The following is a 13,318-nucleotide window of genomic DNA, read 5'->3' as shown; positions in this document are numbered from 1 at the left end:
TTCACTCTTCTGTTTGTAAGATGCTGGATTTAAATGTGTTTTTGTAAAGGAGGGGTGTCAAACTCAATCGCACAAGAGGCCAAAATCCAAAACACATCTTAGGTTGTATAAACATTTATTGAACACTCTTAAACTAAATTTTGAAAATGTTAAAACCCTAACTTTTTAACAAAATTATGATGCTAGTGCTGGTAGCTGAAGATGCTGAAATTGATAGCTAAAAACGCTGAAGCTGATAGCCATCTATAATATTAGCTAAAGGCCAAATGAGCCTAAAAAAATACCCACAAAAACGAGCAGGTCGTATCGTGCCGACGTAAGATCGATGCGAACCGCTCCCTCCAGGAAGAGTCTGAGAGCTCCGCCTCCAGACTAACACAACACTCAATTTCTCCACTGAGCTAGCAGTGATCAGCAAAAAAACTTTCATTTTAGATGCAGAATACCGTTTATCTTCCAGTTGTGTCCTGTCTTGAATAAATTCCAGCTCAAACAGGTGTTCATTGCTTTAGGCGGCGCTCCTTTAAGACACCCCCCCCTGCACAGCCGTGCAGAAGTGTGTTTGTGTTGTGAACCAGTGTAGCGATGGCCAGGCCTTCTAAGGGCAGATATATCATACGTGCATCTATCTTTGAAGAAATTTTGATTATTTTCGTGGGACAAATACAGACACATGGATTTCTCTGGGATGACATCATGACGCAGACAGCAGCAGCATGCAGCGGCAGGCGGAGCTTCAGGAATCGAGCCGTTTTATTTCTGGGTAGGAAAAAACTCAAGAAATATAACTAATATTTCATAAATAATTCGTTTTTTTAGTGTTCCAAAGATAATACATAATCACTTATATGGATATAGTTCATTCTGAAAGGCTTAAGAAAGTCACGATATGATCACTTTAAGTTTTCTTAGGCTGATTTGGAGTTAGCTAATATTTACATGCTAGCTGTTTTAACCAATTTCGGCTTTTTTCAGTTTTCTAGGATATTTTGATGTTTAGCAATTTTTTTCAACTACATGCTAACTGTTTCGGCAAACCTCAGTTTAAAAAAATTTTTTTTTTTGTTCTTAGGCTAATTTGACATTTAGCTAATATTTTAGCAGGCCATCAGCTTCAGTGGAGGGGAGGGGTCTTAAAGCAGCCCCGCATCTAAAGTAACAAACACCTGTTTGAGCTGGAATTTGTTGAAAACAGGACACAACTGGAAGATATACAGTATTCTGCATCTAGAGTGGTGTCAGACTCTTCCTGGAGGGAGCTGTTGGCATCGATCTTACATCAGCACGTTTCCACCCGTTTGTTTTTGTGGGTATGGGAGGGGCTACTGCAGACAGCGCTGGTTTTTAGAGGATTACTCTTCAGTGCATGAACGAATCAAAATACAGCTTTGGGGTTCTTTACATGAATGAACAGTGAAATGCATTTAAAACCTCAAAAAGTAGAATTTTCATGGTGGGGTCCCTTTAAAATGTAGTTTTGGAGTGTTCAATAAATGTTTATCCTGTTCGGCCCGCGACCTAAAGATCTTGGCCCCCTGTGTGATAGAGTTTGACACCCCTGCCGTAGATGGTTGGGGGTCCCAGGTAGCAGATTTTCTTTGGCTGATGGTGAAGGAAAACATTGGTGAAGTTCTAGATGAAACAGGAGAGCTCAGCTGGAGAGGAAGAAGATCAGCTGCTCTCTAAAGTTTGATGGAGCTCATCATGCTTCAACTGCTGAGGCTGAACATGACTCTCAGACCCCTCATTCTCCATGTGGAGCATCGATGGAGGAGGCCAGCTGCTCTACCTGCTGCAGGTTACCTACTGTTAATAATGTCTGCATACAACATAAAAACACCTTCAGGTCTTGGTGGAACAGCTCCTACGCTCTCTGTCACTAGAATAAAAGTCAATTCCCGATAAAAGAGTCCATCTTCTGGCTCTGCCCCTCCGTGACAGCGTTTGGCCCTTAACCACCAACATGTTTTATTTAATAATGTGGGAATTTCCTCCTGTTTTGCTTTCATTACAGTCAAAGACGCTGAAGTTGAAGACAGAAACAGAGACAGCTGCTTTAAATCCTCAACGTTATCGCTCAACAACTGTCGAATAGAATATCTGCATGGAGGGACTCCTTCCAACAGGACGTCTGCGAGCAATTCTTCACCAGCATCTCTATTCTAAGAGTGCCTTCGTTTTTATTTGCACTCTTCAGCTCACACACATCCACTGTGGCTGCAGGAGAGTGGGATGAAGAGTTTCTCTGCAACTCAGAGAAATGTATCCCTCTTTTCTTGCTTCAGGGCCAGTCCACAGACCATGCATCAAAGAGACCACCTTGTCTGGGAGGGGGGCAGCCGATGACATAATGCTGCAGATGAACGTCAGAGAACCTGGAGATTGCAGAGAAGAAGTGTAGACGTCTGCAGAGCTTTGATTTGTCACTTGGAGCTGGTCCTCTCAGAGATCTACCTCAATGTTCTGCAGGAAACTGATGTTTTCTGTGGCGTCGTTTTATTCATTTTGCTTTGTGTTGGTTCATGATTGGGGGGCTGATTTGACCTCAGTGGGGAAACATCAACAATCACGCTGCAGATCTCTTTAAGAGTGCAGTGGATTTCACGTGGGGGTCAAGTTTCGCCTTCGATCCAGAAGCAGATGTGCCTGCAGGGCGGGGGCCATCGGGGCGAAGGTGGAGCTGATTTTAGTTTGAAATCTGTTGGGGGGGCGGTTGAAGGTCAGGGTGATGGCAGGGTTGGGGTCATGCTGAGGTCAAAGCCCCTCAGGCTCTGGAGGTGAAGCGGTCAGTGTTTGGTCAGCGTGCTGCTGCTGTGGTGCAGCGTCTGGCACACATTCAAGTTTGCATCATTTATGACTGAAACACAGATTTGGATTTTTTTCTTGTTCCTCCAATTCAAACAAAAATCCACAGACTAAGCAAACTAAGCAAATGTCTGACTGTAAGAGGAGTTGGGTAACGTCAGGGCGGCTGGCTGTGTAGCTTCACTCAGCTCCATCTTTCCCATCTGAATCAAGGTTGGTCGTGTTGTGCGTTCAGAGATGTTCTTCTGCAGACCCCGGTTGTAACCAGTGGTTATTTAAGTTATTGTCTTTCTATGATCTGTAACCAGTCTGGTTATTCTCCTCTGCAGACATTTCCATCCACAGAGCTGCTGCTCAGTGGATATTTGCTCTTTTTCTCTCATTCTCTGTAAACCCTAGATCAGGACCACACAAGGGGCCTGCAGGTCTCCTCTAAAAATAGCACAACTCACTGACGAGCAGCGTCTAAAATTACATTTTATGCTGTTGCTCTTTGTTTTTAAATTGCACTTGCATTCACAGGGATTTAAAAATTAAAACGTCTTAAAAGTATGTTCATGATAAATGAGCTTTAGATAAGTTGTTAAAAACGCTGCAGATTTAGTCATTAGTTCAAAATGTGATTAAATTCGTTGAAAAAATGTGACAGTTGATTTTTCTTTAACATTACATAATTAATAAACATGGTACAACATAGTGAGAATGGGACATTTTTCCATGAAATGTAAGTGATCATCTGAAAATGTAGCAATTACTGAGATTATAGAGAACTGAATATTGATATCTGTTGTCTAGCTTGTCATTGTTGATAATTAAAGTGAGAGATTTGTGTCTTTACATAGAGGAGCATCATTATTATTAATAATAATGTATAACTATAGATAAACTGAGCAAATTTGTTATTTCAAACTAAAAACACTGAAGCTGATAGCGGAAAATGCTGAAGCTGATAGGTGAAAACGCTGAAGCTAGTAGCCAGCTAAAATATTAGCTGAACTCCAAAATATCCTAAAAAAATCTTAGTAAATGCCAAAATAGTCCACAAAAGCTGGCAGAATGACAATTTAAAAAAAGTTTTTAACCATAACTTTTTACTTCATTGTGAATAAAAAGACAGAAATATTATTCCAGAATAAATCAACTTAAATCTTAAATAACTTTTAATATTTTACTCTCCTTAAAAAATATATTTTGTCTAAAAATTATACAAGTTAGAAATAAGCTGAAGATAACATCGGACCATTAATAACAATAAAATAAAATGATCTGGAGGGCCTGATAGAATTACCTTGACTTTGACACGTGGATTAAACAAAATCATATGTTGATGGTAAAGTCAGCGGCTGACTACAATCCTGTTTGATGAGCTTCATTGCCCACCTGCAGATGAAGCTCCATTCCTCCACTCTCATCCCCCCTATCGTCGTGAATTACCCTGGATTGTAGAGAGATTAGATTAGTGATGAATGGACAGACATCAGATGGGAATTTTGAACCAAAAGGCTTCACTTTTCAGTGGGTCGGAATTCTAAGTCAGTGGTTTGATGGTGTTCTGATGAAATGCTGTATCGTTTGAAAATATTTTGACACTTTTACATTGTACTTTGGAAATCAGGTTTTGTTGGAAAGACTTGTGGGACCGCCCTCAGGTTTGATGATGTGGAGGATCAGGAGGAATATTCCTGATGTTTCCACGGTAACGTGGAGCAGTTGTTACTGATGTCACCCTTGGCCTTCGCCTGCTGCTCCTCCCTGTTTTCAGGGGCTGTGTCATGCTGGGAAACCCAAAACCGCACAAAGCGGGTGTATGGGATGAGTCTTTGCACATTTGTCATGCAGGAGGATGGGGGGGGGTGCACAGACAGTGCGTCATATTAACTACCTCCCAGCCATGCCCCCACACCACAGGACAGCATCAGCTCCCAGAGCCAGAGCCACGAGGTGAGACAGCACTAACCGTCACATGAATTTATGCCGGTGCTGCTTCTCTGAGCACAGACGAGAAACTGACAGTCTGACAAAGTGTCTCTGCTGACAAAAGTCCCTCAATCTGATGTTGGAGATGGGAGGAGGGAGAAGAGGAACTTCTTCTGGCAGCAGCTAAAGAGCAGAGACGCTCCATCAGTTCTTCATCTCTGCGCCGTCTCTCCCGATGTTTCAGGGATCCTTTCTGAGGCGTTCAGGCTTTGGGGGGCTTAAGATCTCATAAAATGAACTGTCACCTGCTTAGTTATTGGTGCTTACAAATAACCAAGATGCATAACTCGAGAAAGTACGAGTCTCCTAAAACCCGCTGCAGCAGGGAGAAAATAAGCTGCTTTCAATGCATTATTAATATTTTGCCTAAACTCAGTCTGGACTAAACAGCGAGCTGGATTAGCCAAAGGAATTTAATATAAAATTCATGCCTCTGCGCTTTTTCAGTCCCTCAGAAAAATTCAGTCTGTTGTTAGTTAGAAAGCCGCCGCATTCCTGCGTGCACAAAGAAAGTGTGTGGCCTCGTGCACGGCCATGTGTTGCTGTTTAGACTGAACTTCTCAGGATCAGCGCAGAACCTGTGCCGGTGATTTTGTGGGTGGTTAAGGAGGTCATCCAGCAGTTTAACTCAAACCAGCAGAGATGTCCTCGCTCTGAGGACATGAGGGAGGGGGGCCGCGCCGCTCAATGCCTCCCCCATCCTCACATCACTTTGACAAATTTATGTTAACAAGCAAATTAGCCACAGCGGGGCAGCCAGGACCAATCAATAGCCACAATAAAAAAGTTGGTGCTGACTACATAGTGTGAGCCGGGTCCCCAAGGCCAGAGCAACAATAACCTACAACTGAGAGAGACACAAAAGGTATCGACGCGGCGAGCGCTTCAATTTCCCCAGACAGTGGGGCCCTGTCACATCAAACTGGCTATTAGTCCCAAATTCTGCCTGCCACCGATCCATCCTCCATTCTCCAAGGGGCTTGTCAACTTGAAAGTTGTGCCGCTGGCAAAAGGACATCTGGTTCCACTGCAGTGTGTGTTGAATAGGAGAGGCCAGGAGCCGCCCGCCTGATAAAGGAGAACAAACAGGGCCACTTTAGACTTGTCAAGCCTTGTTAGGAGGAGCAAATGGCCAGAGAGAGCCAGCGCTGGCAGGAGGAGGCTGTTTCTCCTCTCATGGAGGCAGGAATTTCTGTCAGGAAAGCCTTTGAAACTCTGGGCTGCTGTTAAAGAATTAGGCTCATTTGTAAATAAATGAACAATTTTAGGATTCAACTGTTAATAAATCCACACCGTAGTGTGAAGGCAGTGGCAAAAAACACAAGAAAAATCAAATGAAAAAATGCAATATTTCAGAATTTCTGTATTATAATCAGGACTATGGATTACTTAAATCGGGCAAAAATAAAGCCATCTAAAGCAGGGGTCCCCAAACTACGGCCCGCCTCCACATTTGGCCCGGCCCCCTCACACACAATCAAAAATCGAGAACGCAACTTTTTCTTCCACCCTTCTGCTGTCGGAACTATGATGGAGAGGATAGAATATTTATTGGTTTAATAGTGTGAATGCTGTATTTCAGCTGTTAAAATATTCAGCTTCTTTTAGGCTACCTTTTCCGACTGTTTTGGCTGAGGATTTCAAGGCTATTTTGGAGTTGAGCTAATATTTTAGCTGCATACTATCTGTTTTGGCTAGTTTAAGATTTTTCTTCTGTTTTTTTAGGCTAATTTGAAGCTTAGCTAATATTTGAGCTTTATGCTAGCTGTTTTGGCTAAATTATATGTTTTACAATTTTTCGGGCTTATTAGCCACTTAGCTTATGTTTCAGCTACATCCTGTCTTGGCAAATTCAATTTTTTTTGGTTTTGTTTTTTTAGCCTAATTTGGCATTTTGCAAGTATTTCCGCTACATGCTAGCAGTTTTGGCTAATGCCACATTTTACCAGTTTTGGGGCTTATTTTGCATTAAGCTTATATCTAGCCCCTTTTGCTAGCTATTTTTATTTTGTTTTTAGGCTATTTTGGAGTTTAGCTAACATTACAGCTACATCCTAGCTGTTTTAGCTAATTTAGGATTTTTTCATTTTTTTAGGCTAATTTGGCATTTTGCTATTATTTTAGCAGACAGAAATTATATGAAATTCTATTTTGATGATAATCAATAAGTATAAACCAAATAATTATGCTAAACTGTAAAATGAGGTACCTAAGTAGGGGTGGGATTATTAGTTCACTTCCTCCCACTCCTTTTCAATCAATCATTCAAACTCTACTTCATTTAATAATTACAAAAAATAATGAATCAAATGTGATATAAGTGTGTTTTGTTTTTGTTTTTTTCATTTTTCAAATCAATGCATTTCATTATTTCTGTAATAAGTTTGAAATATTTGTGTGTTTTGTCCCGTATTTTTCACAATCTATGCTTGAAATTAACCAGTCAATCAATCAAAGCTTAAAATTGCATTTCTGAGTATTTGTTTATTCAAATCAGGTTGGATCTGGACCAGATGAAAAATTGCTGTCCTGAGAAGAACTTGTTTGTGACTTAAAAAATATGCTCCTTCACAAGCTTACCCCCCCCATGTGGATGCCCTTGCAGACAAAATAGATCCATGTACGGCTTGGTTTTCCTCCATTTTTACTGCATAAAGGTGTTTTTGTTTTAGGTTGGTCTAAAAAGCCTGACAATTCTTGACTCATTTGACTTGCCGTAGTTGAAGAGTGCCAGTCTGGTTTAACCTCATGCAGTGCGCTGAAGATGTTACCTCCAACCTTCACAGGTGGGAGCAGAGCAGCCATCCTTCAGCTGTGCCTGCAGGATCTGCCCCCCCCATCCACTCCATTAATTGGTCCTGGCCTGCAGGACAAGCTGAGGCTCCCCGGTTAATGTTTAATGTGGCGACTCTCAAATCAATGGGTGTTTAAAGAGACGCAGACACTGCTGGATTGTGCCTCTGCGTGTTTGGAGGAGGAACGATTCACATCAGTGCTGGTAATTGGAGGCGGCGGGATTTATGGTTTGGTTAATTGACTCAGACTCTGGAGTAAATTTGAAGTGTCTCTGCTAATTCAAATGGTGTTTTGTGTGTGTGTGTGTGGGGGAGGGGGGGGCAGTTTGAAGGCACCTAAAACATTGGTTTACAAACCAAATAAACAAATCGAATTAACAAAAGAGAAGCTTCTACATAAAGCCATGAAAGCCGATTTTTAAATTGGAGGCACATTTGTCATCCAGTGAATTTTCTTATCAATAAAGATGGTAATATCTGGAGGAGCGCTGGATCAGGAGATGGAAACAAGGATCGATGGGGAGTGGACGGTCAGCGTTCATCCATCCTCCCTCCCTCTCTGTGAGGATGATGAAGAGGTGAAGAAGCCCCCCTCACTGATCGCTGAGGAGGTGCTCTGCAGGAAATCAATCATTGATCAGCGGCTGATCGTGTCTGTGGGAGGAGCTTCTTCAGTACCAGCGATGGGGGTGAAGGTGACTGACCTCGGATCAGTCAGGGAAAACGAGCTGGGAAAACACTTGTTTGGGTCTGAACGCTATCACAGTTTGTGTCTCTGAACTTGTGAGATGGCTGGTGGACTCTCACCTCGTCTTCCTGAAGATCATTGGTGATCCTGAGGTCTGGCTTAGCCTGAAGCTCTGATGGTCACTTTGCTGCAAACCTCTTAAGTGTTACACTTGATTTTGTATTAAAATCAAATAACAATTCCTGAAAGAGAAAAAGATGACTTCAAAGGTAATTGAGATACACTGACTTGTTCTTAGATTAGTGCTGCCACAAACGGTTATTTTATTAGTCAACGAATCATGTGCAAAGTGGATGTGAAACACACATCTCAACCACCATTAGCTTTAAACTAACTAAAAATAGACAATTAAGATGATAGTTTATCGAACTTTGAATGACCCGAGCAGCCTCTTTCCTTCATTAGTTTATGGTATTAAAACAACTATGAACTACAAAAGTTACATTACCTGTGATCGTGCTAGTGTGAATGTTTTTGGCTGAAAGTAGTCGCTGAAGATGCTTTGCTGAAAATGGTGATGCAATTTACTTTAATTGCTGAAGGGATTTGCTGAAAATGCAAAAGCTATTTGCAAAATGTTAAATTTGCTAAAAAAAAACTAGAAATTATGTTAAGGAACTATGAAAGAGCGCTGAAGTTGACCCAAATTTCTTTAAATTTTGCTTAAATATGAGCTAAACACCAAAGTAGCCTCCAAAACTCCAAGAACCTCAGTAGAAAACAAAGAAGCTAACACGTTGCTTAAATACTAGCTAGATGAAAAGTGCATGTTCCCTATGCACAGCCTGACAGAAATGAAGAAATGAGGCTGCAGTTTTCGTGGACATCTTGTAGACATCTTGTGGACATCTTACAGACAGTTATGAATCACGTGCACACCTTATGAACCTGGACTCATGAGACGCAAGACAGGGGCCAGTCCGTGCACCTTACTAATAACCAAAGTGTGTCATCAACACTGCGACAGCATCACCAACATATAGGTGAACTCCAAGGCACACCTGTGCACTCCTTAAGATGCAGCAGCTCCTATGATCCTCCACGGACCAGATAACCCAAAACCTGCAGCCCCCGTGTGGGTCAACCCCCCATTTGGGTACATGTGACTACTTCGTTCTTTTTTGCAGGACACAGAGTTTTCACATAATAAACTGTCTCTCCATCATTCTGGTGTCCATTCCTGGTGTGTTACGGTGGAGTTCTGGCTCCTCCCCTAGACTGAGGCAGGTGTGTCTGATACAGAGTAGCTGCAGACATTTTGGTAAAATGGCAGTGATTAGCTCCATATATGCGTGTATAATCAAGCACAGCAAGTTACCTTCTGATAAAGTGAAAACTACCTTTTTAATGACTGATAGGGTTGTACTTACATTTATCAAATATTTGCTCGGAGTGGTTCTCTATCTTTAATCTTCTTGTCTTAACTGTTTGACGTTGTGTATCAATAAACAGGATTCAAGACGAATCAATGATTGAAGGAAATTGTTTATTTCAAGCAATCAGGTAATAATACATAAAATAGACACATATTACCTAATCAATCATAAGCTGATCACTTGAAAGGGAGCGGGAGGAAGCAAACTTTTATAATCCCACCCCAGCTCGACCTTATCATTTTCTCTACATGAATGATCAACATCCAGTGCAGGACATAAAATAAAATGTTTTTACCTTACAATCATAAATTCAGGTTATTAAGGATGATTAAGATGAAGGTTATGAGAAGCTGATATGAAGCAGGAACCATCATCAACCCTTGTGTACTGGAAGATAGAGAGATGTACGTTTGGGATAAATATGTAGACCATGTGATTGGGGAACGCTCTGATCCATCTATGAAAGGAGGATTTCGACGGAGGTCACTTCAGATCGGAGGAGACTGGTTTCTACATTTCTCACCTCTCTCTCTTGTCTTGTTGCAAAGAAATGTTGTTAAAACCTAACAATGACCTTTACATTAATTAACATGTTTTAGATAAACAGACTTTTTATCCTTGCAACATTTTAGGAGCCTAGTGTTTGCGTGTTGACAATGACATTTGTGGAGTCACAGTGGGCACGTTGCAGAAGAGTTGTGCCTTCAGCAAAACTCTTTACGATTGTGAATTCAGCTGAAAGCTTGGGACTTAATATTTTCAAAACCAAGTTGATATTTTAGGATTCTTCCTCCAGCGTCCTCCTTCAGAGACTCCTCAGTGGTCTTTAATGGCATGCGGTGCCGTTTCTCCACAGTACTCCAGGTCTAGTGTGACCAGGACCATAGACTCTACCGGGCCCTGTTCTGGGCCTTCCACCGGGGCCGGTGTGTCTGGACCTGCAGACGGTAAGCAGTGTTCTACTGCAGAAACTAGCAAAAGCCCAGATTCTGCAGTTAGAGCTCACAAGTGATCACATCATCACTTACACACACACACACACACACACACACACACACACACAGTGGGTTCTGGGTTTTCATCCAGGTGGATGTTTGCTCCCCTGAAAGAGAAACTTGCAAACATGATACTGCTCATGGGAGAAGCTCCAGCTGGACGTCTGGAGGACAAATAAAAACATTTGATAAAAAAAAAAAAAAAGACAGAGAGAAAAGTTTTTGCAAAAACTAATGAGACTCAACTCATTTCCTTATAAGAGATCCACGCAGTTGATGAAAAGTTGGCGTACGCGGTGGTGGATTCCCCTGTAGAACCTGCACAGAGAAAAGATATTCAGCCCTTCCTGCTGCAGAGATCCCACAACTTATTAGATGCGTTGCTGGAATACCCTATTAGGAATGAAGAAGGGAAGCTGAAGGGAAAGGGGCTTTACTTTAAATTGAGAAAGTGCCAACGCACATTTATTGGCTCTAATGTGGTACAGGCGACCCTGTCACAGTACCGGTGCACCATTGGCCGGCGCTGTTACGGAGAGGGAACATAATAACCTTTTTGAGGGTGCAGCGTGCTTCCGCCGCCGCAGATAAAGACTTCACAGACGGCGCCTGGCAGGAAAACGGAGGCCGCGCCCCAGATGAACATAATCTGTTGTTATTACGCTGTTAATACTTTTTTTGTTCTGCGTGCCGATCTCAAACAAACCCAGCCTCGGCGGCCCGCCGTCTGGAGGGGGATTTACTCCTCTGCTCATATCACCTGTGAATCCCGGAGTAATAAAACAGGTTAATCATTGTCTACCACAGCAAACAAACAAACAATACAACAATTTCTTGTTTTCCTCTTTTACACTGGAGCAGCAGAGCTGAATAATCATTTCTCTCCCACAATTCCTTTCTGCTGACAGTCATCAGCTGTTTTGTGACGTCGTCTGCAGCCAATCAAGCGGGTCATTGATTAACAGATTGGAATTATTAACTGGGGGATCATCCATCCCAGCTCGCTCATGTCATTTCCATTTCGCCTCATTCCGCCGGCGAAGCGGGACGGCGGAAAACCTCGTCCTCGTTAGCATTCTAATTAAGAGGACATGTGATAATGATTGAACAGGAGGGGGGCAAGCAGCAGCATGCAGATGGAGAACAGGCACAGCCCATCCGGACCGCACCGGAGACAAAGCAGCCGCGATCATCCAGACCGAAGAGAAAAAAGGTACAATCAGAGGAAGAATTAACAAACCTTTCCTAATTTCTAAAAACATGGATTTTACCCCCCGAATCCCCCCCCCACACACACACACACCAGCATCAACAGCAGCACCATAAATAAAGCTGCACCCTGTCAACGCTCTAATGTTTTATGAAGCTCTGCTTTATACTGCCGTTCACATTAACTCCATAAAGCCATGCTACCTGCCAGACCCCCCCACCACACCCCCACCCTGCAGACGCCGCTGCAGCACAATTATGCAGAATCCCAGCGGCTCTGATTTAGGAACTATCTGCAGGACGGGGAGCCGCCGTCATTGATTGAATTTTATGTGGCTGTTGTCAGGGATCTTAACATGCCAAAATTTATTACCGAGAGAATAATAATGTCGTATAAAAACTGACAGAGCCTAAAGGGCCCCCCAATTCATCTCTGCCCTCCTCTGGGACGGGGCTGTCACACTCCTGCTCCATTTCTCATGGATTCACTTTGTGTTTTTGTTTGTTTTCTGCCATGTAGCAGAAAAAAAATCAATCCTCACCACATACAGCTCACAAACACACACACATGTAGACATGTGTGTATACATATATATATATATATATATATGTATATCATATTTATGTAAATGAATGTGTATGAGTTTTGGTTGGCAAGGTAAAATATTTTTAATTAGAAAAACTGATATGTATAGGAAACAGTTTAAAGTATGTATTTCTTACTACCGTATATCTTCCAATAGTAGCCCCGGCGTTTATTCCAATAATTTGGCAGCCGGCCCGGCCTTTATAAGAGACAGGCGTTTATCTGAGACCGGCGTTTATTCCGCCACACACAGAATGAAGATGGCTAATGGGTTCAAACTCGACCACAAAATATAGACAACACTGGATGAACATTTCAATAATATTTCCAGATTTATTTAAATTTTCAGAACAATATGGTAATAGGTTACCATTAGCATCAAGAAACTGGGTAATATGACAGGAACGATTTTTCGTCAAAAAATGCTACAAACGCTAGTCTGTTCCAGTCCAACTCTCCCACAAAAGCGTTCATCGGTCCAACAAATTCACTAGGTAACGGGATGAAATTAAAATCAGCAAAAACAGCAATAGAATAAGAAACACTTTCTTTCCGCAACTTTCTCGCCATAATGCCGTAGACGCTGACCGGGACCAGTCCGACTCCTCCCCAAAAGCATCCATCAGTCCAAAAAAAATCACTAAGTTATGCAATAACGTCCAACTTGGCTCAGAAAACAGCCACGGGAACAAAAACATTTTCTTTTTAGAACTTTCTCGCCACAATGCCGCTGGCATTGTACCGGTACCAGCCCGACTCCTTCACAAAAGCATTCACCGGCCCGACTAATCCCTTACAAAACATGAGGAAATGCAACAAGCTCAGAA

Source organism: Oryzias melastigma, linkage group LG10 (assembly GCF_002922805.2).
Source record: "Oryzias melastigma strain HK-1 linkage group LG10, ASM292280v2, whole genome shotgun sequence".
Classification (NCBI taxonomy): Eukaryota; Metazoa; Chordata; class Actinopteri; order Beloniformes; family Adrianichthyidae; genus Oryzias; species Oryzias melastigma.
This window is presented reverse-complemented; position numbering follows the sequence as displayed.